The 12,172-nt window shown below is 34.2% G+C and overlaps 1 protein-coding gene across 4 annotated transcripts in view; it reads left to right on the top strand.

Annotated features, from left to right (window-relative positions):
* LARP4B (La ribonucleoprotein domain family member 4B) overlaps positions 1-12,172 on the top strand; it is a 161,879-nt gene that overhangs the window by 56,870 nt on the left and 92,837 nt on the right. The window lies entirely within an intron of this gene.

The following is a 12,172-nucleotide window of genomic DNA, read 5'->3' as shown; positions in this document are numbered from 1 at the left end:
TGTGTGTGTGTGTGTGTGTGTGTGTGTGTGTGTGTGTGTGTGTGTGTGTGTGTGTGAATGAATGCTTTGAAAAGTTTGAAAAGCAACAGTGATTTGAACCAAATTTTTTTGCATTGTGTTTTTAAAAAAAAAAAAAAGGTAAAGAACTTTTGAAGTGCTGAGGTCTTATTTTGTGCCAGTTTGGTAACCAGTTTTATGTAGTTTCACTTTTTTTCTATCACATTATTTAGTATACTCAATCAAAAACAGTTTGACATTTTATAGTATAATTCTTATTTAGCATCTTAATTATTGATATCAAAGTAAATTTGGTAACTATGTAGTATTCAAAATTTTAGTTCTGTTATTTGAAATATACAATCAGATCAAATATAAGTTTCTTATTAGTCCAAGGTAGAAAAAGCAGATAGTACTTAATGGATATTTTAGAAGTTTAGAAGCATTAATCTCGAACATAAGGATGTGGTTGGTTTTTTTTTTTTTAACAGAATCATCACTTTTCCCATTAAGTTTATAGTAATTACCAAATGTTTTTTGAAATGTATTTTAGAATTAATTGACTAAAGCTGTGTTTTAAAAGTTTGTTCCAGGGAGGCATTTATAGATCAGCAATTGGGGGAAGAGAGAATAGATAGAATTTATTTGAAAGAAAGTAATTTGTAACTGCTACTTGTTTTATTGTAGATATATTTTATAATGGTATGGAATTTTAGAGCTGGAGGGGCATTTCAGAGTTTACATAGTTTAGGAGTCAAGCCTAATTGATCTTCTGTGATCCCAAATCTCTTTTCTTGTGATTGGGATTCTCAATAGTCCTTTAGTCCTTCAGTGAGCCCTTTCAGGGAAATGAAAAATGATATCCTTTCAGGGAGGTGTAAAATAACTTGTCCCAAATTCTTGGAAACCTTCATCTGGTAAGATAATATCACAATTTTAAGAGATATTAGGAACTTGTCAACCCATGCTTGAAGAAGAATCCCTTCTACAACATAGGCAACAACCTTTGCTGGAAGGCCTCCAATGATAGGAATCCTCTTAAGGCAATCCATTCCACCTTTGATGACATCCAATTCTTAAGAGTGTTTTAAAAAGGAGCTTATGTGAAGCCTAAATTTGACCTTCCCATAACTTAATTAGTTTCAGTAAAACCTTCTGTGGCTAAGGAGAACAAGTCTAATTCTACTCTTCCACATTATTTGACTCTTCACATACTTGCAGATAGATTTCATTTCTCTTCTCCCCAGTCTTTTCTTCTTCTGGTTAGTCATACCTAATTCCTTTAGCTGACAGTCATGGTATGAACTGGACCATCCTGGTTGTCCATCCAGTGGACATTCTCCAGCTTAGTAATTTCCTCTGTAAAATGTGGAGCCTAAAACAGTAATACCCGAGATGGGATCTGACCAGGGCACAGTACAAAAGAACTTAACTTGAGTAACTTATATTTAAATTAATTTCAGTTCATAAAACAGTCTAAACTTTTTCATTTATAGCATTTAAGTCTTCATTAGGATTCTGTTTTTGACTTCATTCTCATCCACTTTTCTCCATCCTTCTGGTTCTCCTGTATTTGTTTTGCATTATTTCATAAATGTCTCTTCATATTTTTGTTTACTTAGATTTCTTGCTCTTGATTGCAATATGATATTCTATCACATTAATGTACTACAGTTTTTGTTGTTACTCTTTGCTTATTGGATGTTGTTTGCTGCTTCTGCAATTTATAAAGATTGTTTTTTTTTTCTCTCTCTCTTTCTTCTAAATAGCATTTTTAGGGTATGTTCCTCGCAATGGAACTTTGGTTCAAAGAGTATGACTGTTTTTCAGACTTACTCTCCTCTTCCATATTATCCAAATCCAAAAAGATTCAATGGATTTGCAGTTAATTTAGTAGTGAATGAGTATTCTCTTTTCTCTGCAAGCCTGTGCACAGTGTATTTCAAAGCTTTTAACTTTATTTTGCCAGTTTGAATGAATGAAATTTTTGGAAATTTTTGTCCCTGAGTGTGACAAGTGGCAGAGAAGTCACTTGTAATTGAAATTGAATTGACCTACTCAGACTGGGGCATGTCAGAGAATTGTGCAGGCCTGTTAAGTTTCTAAGAAACACTCTCCACCCAGGTCCCTGGGGTGTAGGACAAAAAGGAGGCAGGGCACAAAAACTTTTTTTTTTAAATAATATTTTATTTTTTCCCAGTTGTGCACAAAAACAATTTTTAACATTTGTTTTTTATAATTTTGAGTTCTAGATTCTCTTCCTCCCTCCCTTCCTTCTCCCCTGCCTGAGGTGGTAAGCAGTTTGATATAGGTTGTATACTTATAGTCATTTAAAACATTTTTCCATATTAGTTATATTGTGAAAGAAAGCAGACCAAAAGGAAAAAAATGCCAAAATAGTGAAAAACAGTATGCTTTGATCTGCATTCAAACTTTATCAGTTTTTTCTCTGGAGGTGGATAGCATTTTTCATCATAAATCTTTGGAGTTGTCTTGGATCATTGTGTTGCTGAGAATAGCTAGGTCATTCATAGTTAATCATCTTACAGTATTGCTGTCACTGTGTAAAATGTTTTCCTGGTTCTATTCACATCACTCTGCATCAGTTAATGTAAACCTTTTCAGGTTTTTCTGAAATCCACCTGCTTGTCATTTCTTATAGCATAATAGTATTCCATCACAATCATATCCCACAACTTGTTCAGCCATTTCCCAATTGATGGACATCCCCTCAATTTCTAGTTCTTTGCCACCACAAAAAGAGCTGCTATAAATATGTCCTTTTCCTTTTTCTTTGATCTCTTTGAGATACACGTGTAGTAGTGGTATTGCTGGGTCAAAGTATATACAGTTTTATACCTCTTTGGGTATGGTTTCAAATTGCTCTCCAGAATGGTTGGATCAGTTCACAACACCACCAAGAGTGCATTAGTGTCCCAATTTTCCCAAATCCCTTCTAGCATTTATCATTTTCCTTTTTTGTCATATTAGTCAATCTAATAGGTGTGAAGTGGTACCTCAGAGTCTTTTTCATTTGAATTTCTCTAATCAAGAATTATTTAGAGTATTTTTTCATATGATTATAGGTAGCTTTGATTTCTTCTTCTGAAAACTGCCTGTTCATATCCTTTGACCATTTGTCAGGGAGTGATTTATATTCTTACAGATTGACTCAAAAGAACTTTTATTTTTGAGTGACATGAACTTTTAAAGTCTTCCTCCCCCCTGCCCCCCAATCTAATTTACAGTAGCCATTTTGAGCTCAACTACTACTAGGCCTGTACCCTAAAATGATCAAAAAGAAGAAGAAAGGGACTCATGTAGAAAAATGTATATATTTATAGTTATTCTTTTTATAATAAAGAACTAGAAACTAAAGGATAACTATCAAGCACACCTTAACAGATAAATTAAGTTTACAGATATGATAATATTTTTACACCATAAGAAATAATGAACTGGATGGTTTCAAAGAACATTGGATACACTCTTTAGAATAAAATGAGCAGAAATAAGAGAATGACAACATTTTAAAGAAAAATAGCTCAAAGACTTGCAAACGCATATCAGTGTAATGACTGCTCTTTATAGAAAGGTGATGAAGTAAAGATTCGGAAGAAGACATTTTCAGACCTGTAGAATGTGAGAATTGGTTTTGCTTGATTGGATTTATTTGTTACAGGGATTTTGTAACATACACTGGAAAGAATGCTGATTTTGGAGTCAGAGGCCTTGAAATCAGAGCCTATCTCTATTACTTATACCTGTATGACCTTAGGCAAGAAGCTTAGAACTTTGCTCATTTATAAAATGAAAAGATTTGGACTGTATGGCCTCTAAGATCTCCTTCCTGTTCTTGTATTGTCCCTAATATTGCTAGTTTCCTGTTTTCATTGTCTTTAGTGTGGTTCTCCTTCCACTAGTAGCACATCTTTACCTTTAATGATGAAAAATGTTAAATATAAGGTTTTTTTTTCAGATCTTTTCCAATTTTCTTCTCTTTTGTGTGCTTCCATTTTCACTTAGAAATGCCCTTAGGATGACTTTACTTATTTGGGCATGTCAATAAGGTTGGTTTTTTATTCTTACTTTTTTATAGGTTTAGTTTAGCCTTTTATTGCTTTTTCTTGGTTTTTGAGCTAGTACTGCTTATAATCCACCATTATCTTTGTCTGATTGTACTAACAAATTCACATTCTAAATCACTGCTGTTTTTGGCTGCCTGTTCTCATGGCATAAAATGTTAGTGAAGTATTTGCTAAGGTGATCTTGTTTATTTTTGTTCTCCTGCTTATGGTAACTGATTTACATCATAAAAATGTAATTAATACTGTCTTTGGCCATAAGCACTTAAAAAATCCTTTCTGAATTTCATCAATTCTACTGACAGATGACTTTTGTGCTACTTTTATTTTATTTTATTTTATTTAACATTTTAATGAAAATGCTATAAACAGGAAAACATAATCTTAATCCCTTGTATGGCTACTTTGAGCATTGTGTCATGTCCAGTTCCGTGCATCCCTCCTCTCAGACTCTCCCCCCCGCCCCGCCAAAGTATCGACACCTCTGGGTAATACTGAATGAAGCAGAGTGCCATTTTTATAATAATGCTTGTAGAAAATTAATTGTCAATATCAAAATTTCAGTTGTATATTCTATACTTCATACATTTTTCATTAGATATTTTGGTGAGTTTGAAGGAGAACTTATGGTTTTTCCCAGTTAAAATTAGGGGACTCTTCTTAGAAGATATATAAAATGCCAGGAAATATATGTGTCATTTTTGGAGATTTTCAGAATCTACCAGACCTTCAAGTTAACTAAGCCCATCCTCCCTATTCGCCCCCCCTCCCCCCAAAAAGGAAACTAAATTTAAGGGTAATAATTAACTAATTAAACATAATCCATCATGTCTTATTCTAATGACTAGGACATAGTGGAAATATCTCCAGAATCATCACAAAGATCATTGATGATCATAAAGGTCCAGTTTGTCCTGGAAATTACAGGTGTGCCATACAGATCCCCTTTCTTTAGAGACAGTGATGTGCATGGGAAGAAAAGGAACTCAGAAGTACTTCTCAATAGTATTTAAAAGTGTCAGCCATTATTTTCTAAAATATTTCATTAATATGGTTCCAAACATTTGATTTTTTAAAGATAAAATTAAATAGACTCTACTGAATTATAATAAATTTAATTACAAATTATTCATTGTAAATGCTGACATGGTTGACCAAGACTTTTTTAGTTCAGCATACTTAGAACATGATGCCTTATCAAAATGGGAAATGTTCTAAACACCAGAATTGTTAAAAGATAGGCTGTTTAGCCAGAGCTACTTTCCAGAAAGAGGTGATAATTAGTCTTTTACCCAGTGATGCCAGGGGAGTCAATTTATGTCACATTGTAGGTGCTAAATAAATGCTTATTGATTGTGTATATATAAATAGTCAAGGGGAACAGGGTCAGACTCAGGCTATCATATAAATAGTTTCTGAAATACCCTAATTTCCAAACCAAATAAACCAGCAAACCAGCATGAACCAAAAATGTAATTCAGTATTCATTAAACATATGTGTAAGGCATAAAAAGTTAAAATGAATATCAGTCTAGAAGTATAGTTATCTTTCATATGACTTAAGAGAATGTTTGGGCTGAATTGTAATGTACATGCTGTAGTTATTTGCTTTTTGTTTTCTCATTCATGGACCAAAAAAGCATATAACTGTGTTAGGAAGCTAGAACTTTTATTTTCTGTTGTATTACTTTCAAAATCTAAAACTAAATTAGACCAAATGAAGAATTTTTGGTAGCTTTTCAATTTGTGTACGGTATGAGATGGACCTGATAAACGCTTAAAAGTTAACTTTGCATGCTATTCTGACAGGAACAGTTCTAGGTACCTAAGATGTAGTAGGAGCTTTATCATTATATATGATTAATATAATATAAATAATACTAATGGACTGATTTGTAGTAGTTTGATAAAAAGCTATAAATTGCAAATATTAAAGTCCTTTGCTTTTTTTTTTGTTTGTTTGTATTACCAGGGCATAGGACACTGTCTGCCACCCAGTGGGCTTGATAGATTCTTTTTTTTAGAAAAAACAAACATAATTTATTTGTATAAAATTAACAAAAACCAGCTGGGCTGCATATTACTTATTTTCCTGAATGGACATCTGGGCAACAGCCTTCTGTACTTCATCTGCAGCGTCAGGGGAGGCTGGTGGGATACCATCTGATGATACATTCAACCAGCTCTTTTGCTCTAATTTCTACAGTGGCTGCTTCCAAAAACTTGCACCTCTGCTTTTTCGGGCTTTTCACCATCTTCCTCTTGGTTGAATAGATCTGTTTTAACCTGAGCTCTGGAAAGGGTCTCCATTGCTTGAATCCTCGATCCTTTCATCCCTATGAGGGCCCCCACGAGCTGAGCCTCGAACAGGAACCACAGAGGGCCTTTTTCTTGGGGCTTGGGTCTTAGCCTCCGAGGACGGGGCTGGTTAGTCTTCTCAAACAAGCTGGTTGGTCATGGTGACCTCAAGATGCAGATGAAGCAGGCCAAGAGTGGAGGAAGGACTGGGCTTGATAGATTTTTTTAAAAAATTTTTTTATTCATTTTGTTAAGTATTTCCCAATTACATTATTAATTGATTTTTGAAAAAAATGTTCCTTAAGATTTTTTTCCCCTAGGTTCTCTTTTATTTGTTTTTGACTCACTGGAAACAATGTAAAACTTTCTTTGTTAAAACCAAATTGGAAGTCAGGAAACATAGTGCTCTGCTATTTATGTCTGTGTGATCTTGGGCATGGCATAATTCCTTAGAATAGTTTTACCTTAGATTTCTTCATTACTGTGCTGTTCTATGAAGCAGAGTTCTGAATTTTCCAATCGGTTTATAACGTTCTATCCTTTATTTCTACCATTGACTCATTCCTCAGACTTCATTTTCACCATGAACTTTAGGTGATACATTCACATTTCTGTATATCATAGCTATTAAGTTAGAACCTTTGTGCTGTCATTCATCCATTTGGTTATTTTTCTTTGTTAGAATTATGGTTACCTTTTGTACTTAACGTGATTTTTTTTATAACTTTTATTATTGCCTTGATTCATCATCAATAAGACAGGAATGCTGCTCCTGGGTCTACCACTGATTTATAAAGCTCTGGAGTGCCTCACCTCTGCTCTGGCTTTATTTTTTCACCTTAGTCTTAAAATTACAGGTGACTAACTCAACCAGATGTATTCTCTAACCTTGAATACAGAATTTAATAGGTATAACTGTAAAGTCTTAAATTTGGGTTAAAAATCAACTTCACGTAAATCAGAGAGACAGAATTAGACAGCAGTTCTTGTGGGAAAAGATGGGGAAGTTTTAGGGGCTAAAAGCTCAAAATAAATCAACAGTATTTCTGCTAATGTTGTTTGGGGCTCCACTCTAGGAGTGTAGAATTGATTGTCCCTCTCTATTTTGCCTTCATCAGTGCACACTTGGTCTACTGTGTTCACTTCAGAGCATCACATTTTAGGAATGAGGAAACCAATGCTTAGAGAGATTGTGATTTGCCCAGAATCACAAAACTAAGCTATAAAGTGTCTGAGGCAGACCTAGACTCAGTCCAGCATGGTATTTATTGTTATGCAGTTTCTCTGTTACAAAGGTGAGGTGGGTTTATTGTTAGGATTAGGGGTTTTTTAAATACACTAAAGAGAGGAGAAGACAAAAAAGGTCAGAGTGAGACAGATAAGCATATTGGCTATGAAACTAACATATTTAATTTACTATATACTTTCTGTTAATAATCTGTTATTTTTCTTTATTAAAGTATTTGTGGTTTCATATGCAATCCTTTGCATATGGAAATACTCTTAATTGGTATTTGCCAAGGTTAGAATAACAAAAAATTTTAAAAAGAAAATTGTCTTCTGTTTGCACATAGCTGTTCTTAAAATTTTGTGTATTTCTTTCCTACTGCTTTCTGTTTATATATTTGTTAGTTTTCAGAGTCTTGAAAAATTCCTGATTCTCTAGGAGCATGAGTCATTTTTATAAGATATGCTTTCCACAGTAGATATTAAGTTGTATATAAGCAAAATCACCATAAATAGAATTACTTTTAGGGTACAAAGGTTATTTGCTTATTTAAAACAGTGCTCAGATTTCTGTGTTTAAAATTTGGATTTTCATATTTGGTTACTTAAATCAGGACACACCTGCACACTCTTAACAAACTTGGAAAACTTTCCTTCCTTCCAGTGTTTTTCTATTTTTTTTTTTCATGGTTTTGTTCTGTAAGAAAAAGAAGTTCATCAGCTATTTTCTAGGTCATATCTTCCAGATAAGTAACATTTCTACATATCATGGCTTAAGTTAGAGCATTTATGTTTTTTTTTTCTTTATTAGAACTATGGTCACTTTTTACTCTTAACCTCTCTTTTGTAACTGTTTTCTTATTGCCTCATCATTAATAAGATAGGAGTTCCAGTCCCGTTTCTACCACTGATTTATATAAACAGAGTGCCTCACTTGTTTCATTGGTGTAAAAGGTACTTTGGTGTAGTGGTGGTGTAAGGATTACAGTGAATATATAAATGAGTAGATAAATGTGGGTTATGAAAATTTTCCTCTTAAATTGGATTGTAGGGCCAAAAAATTACCTGTTATCCTTATCTACTTTTCCTTATTTTTTTGTACCTGTTACAAGACATCATTTTGGTCCAGGCTCATCACAAAATAAGAAAATCATTGTTTTTCTTGACTAACACTATGTAATGCTTACACACTTTTGAAATCCTGATCAGCCAAAGAGAATGTAATGAGTAGAGTTAGCTCACACATGTAAATAGAAGGGGCTTTACCAGTAATTTTTAAGATTCATTTGCGGCCACCTTGACCTTCTTTGTTTCTTTTGGCTTGTTGCCACGATTTCCTGGTTAGCAACATTCTTCCTGACCTCCTCTTTTCTCCTCCCCCATTTCTTCCTTCATTGATCGTAAGACTTTTTGTTTTTAATAATTTGTCATTTTAGATTTGGAGGTCCTGTAGTGTATGTGAATATGGTAGCTGAAAAGTTTTGTTTACTGAGGAAAGATGATAGATTTTGATTCAGGAGATTGTTGTCATAGTTATTTAAATATACCACTACACTAGTCAAGTTACTATGTTTTCTTCATCTATAAAAATAGAATAATACTTATACCATTTACCTCTATAGAGTTGTGGCGAGGACAAAAATTAATAGGGTAAGAAACTAAGAAATTGATTTGGATTCATTAGATTCTTTCTTTTAAAAAAGTTGCTGTCTACAGGGCGTTCTAACCAGGTAGAGAACACATCAGAAAGCATGTGGCTACTGTGATATTCTACAATAGAGCAAGAACTGTGCACCCCCTTGGCACCACAGATACAGCCAGGACACGATGATTTACAGTTTGGAGGAAATTAAACAGTAATGGTCTTTTGAACTAGAAATATTCATAATGTATAAATTGGCTCCTCCCCGTGTGATCTGAAAGAGTTTAAAAAATACAACATACTTAAAAATTAAGGAATACACAACAATTACACTGATTCTTTTGCTATGTGACTTTGTGGAAGTTTTGCTTCACCCTCAAAGGGGAGCTTCACGCCCAGCTGTGCACGTCAGAGATTGTACCAAGCCTCGATGGCTGGTGTGCCAGAGTGAAGCTGTCCTTGAAATGAAACAAAACTCTGTTGGAAAATTGATTCCTACCCTCTATGGAGAGACAATTGTGAACTGTGCCTCATATAGCTTAGAGCCCCCTTCCACCCCACCCCCAAAGCATCATTTCAAATGAATGTGAAATAAAGAAGTAATCCATGAGCAAGTACAATTGAGTTGAACTAAAACCTATGACAGTGAGCTCCAATTAAACACTAACTAATATGATGCTATGTGGAAACACCTATAGACAGCATTTCCATAACTCAGTTTTCTTGGGAAGCCACATATCTTGCTGCCTGAATATGTATATTATTTACAGAACATTCCCTTTTGGCCTCTTTAGCGTGGCCACCTAAGAAATTGATTTGGGAGGAAGATAGAGGAATCTTTGCATCAACTTCCTCATAAGGGCTTGATTGTGTGTGCTTGTGTGTATGTAAAATATGCGTGGAAGTAGCAGACATATAAAATCAAAAGCCATTTTATGATAGGTCAAAAAATGTGAATAAACTAGTCTTAAAAGAGAATTGTAAAACTATTAATAATATTAGTTATTAACAACCATATAGAATAACAATAGTAAGAGAAGTATAAATCCAAGCAACTCATTTTACCTCACATTCTGTAAACTAGTAAAGATGATTTAAAAAAAGAAATGATATCGAAGGGGTTATAGAAAGAACAGCACATTCATGCATTGTTAGTTTAATTGTGAATTGTTTCAACCATTCTGGAAAGAACTGGAATGAATATCTGAAATGTATATATACTTTGACCATTTGATCCCACCATTAGGCATGTGCTCCCAGTAGATTATTGTCACAAAGCGTTGTCCCATACATATCAGGATATTTATAACATCACATCCTGTCATAGCAAATAATTGGAAACAAAGGTGATGGCTTAGTTGACTAATTGGGAAATGATTAAACAAAAGTTGTATTATGAGAATAATGAAATAATACCATGCAATAAGAAGCAATAAATGAGTACAACAAAATAGGGGAATCATATGAATTGATGTAACATGAAATACTGGAGCCAAGAAAAGAGGATGAACAATAACTACAACACTGAACAAAAGAAAAATAAAACAGTTGAAACTATAATGACCAAGCTTGGCCCCAAAGAAGAGACAGGAGAAAGTCTTCTCGCCTCCACCTTTCTTTGCGTAGGTATGCGGACTGGGTATGAAACACTGTGTATGATGTCATTTAAATTTATAGAGGAATGTGTTGGGAAATGTAGGTGATGTAAAAATCAAAGGTCAATAAAAACATTCAGTTCAGTTAAGTATTTAGATGTCTACTTGCTGAGGCCTATAGGAAGTGTTACAGGGGGGCCAGGTACAAATGAATGAAAGAAAGAAATAAAACATTTATTACTATGTGCAAAAGCATAGTGCTAAGTGCTAGAAATAAAAATGGAACTCACATTGAAGACACCACTGGAAAGCTTCAGCTGCAAGTCACAGGAGAAAATTCTCATGGTGCTTAGGGTGCAGCAGCAAAGCAGATGGTAATGTAATCATTGATAAAGTCATTTTAGTTTCTGATATTAAACTATTTACTGTTGCCTTGAATTTTGATAGCAAGAAATTCCCTCCCTGACTCATAAGTAGTTATGGTTGTAGCTCCTACAGGAACGTTTGCCAGGCTGCACATCTGTAGGTGTTGTGTTGCTTCTTGGGATGGTGATTGAGAGCACTGACCTGGAAGGAATGCTGCTTCTGAGGGAGGCTATCTCCTCTCAGGGTCTGAGAGGGGAGATGATGGTAAAGTTGATGATGGTGGTATGAATAAAGGATGAAATGTATAAGGAGGAAAAAAGACAAACATGAATTTAGTAATGCAAGGAAAAATGATGTTTCCATTAGAGGTGCTAAGTGATGGAAGGGTCAAGAGAAGAAGGGAGAGATCACATTTCTTTTAGAGGGAGCAAGGGATGAATCATGAAGAGGTAATAGCATTTGAGGTAAGCTTTGGAGGATGGGTTGAATTTCAAGGAATTTCAAGACAATATATGGGGAAGGTATTCTAATTTGAGTGAAGCAAGATGAACAAAAGTAGAAATGGGAAAACTGTGAGACGTGTTATATTATTGAATTTATGTGACAGTAATTTGAAAAGGTTACTGGACAAATTGTTATTCAGTAGATGATTCATTAGTCATTAGGAAAGACTTCCTAATGAAGGAGTGTTGATTTTTTTTTTTTTTTTTGCTTTAAAAACGTTCAATTCTAGGACCAGTAAAAAATTTGCATTCCACTTGTGTACATAAGTTCTCTTGTTGGGCATTAGAGAAACTCTGTTATTATGCATGTCTTTGGTTTAGTAACCTTTCTTTAATCTATTCTAACATACTGAAGTTTATAATGGTTACTATTTGCTGGTGGAAATTATTGTTTTTAAGGGAACTTGGATTGTTACATGGTGTTGAATTTAATTGTAATAATGCTTTCTATATATACGT

The sequence above is a fragment of the Vombatus ursinus genome, unplaced genomic scaffold, assembly GCF_900497805.2.
Source record: "Vombatus ursinus unplaced genomic scaffold, bare-nosed wombat genome assembly UNPS02014852.1, whole genome shotgun sequence".
NCBI classification, from domain to species: Eukaryota; Metazoa; Chordata; class Mammalia; order Diprotodontia; family Vombatidae; genus Vombatus; species Vombatus ursinus.
This window is presented reverse-complemented; position numbering and strand designations above follow the sequence as displayed.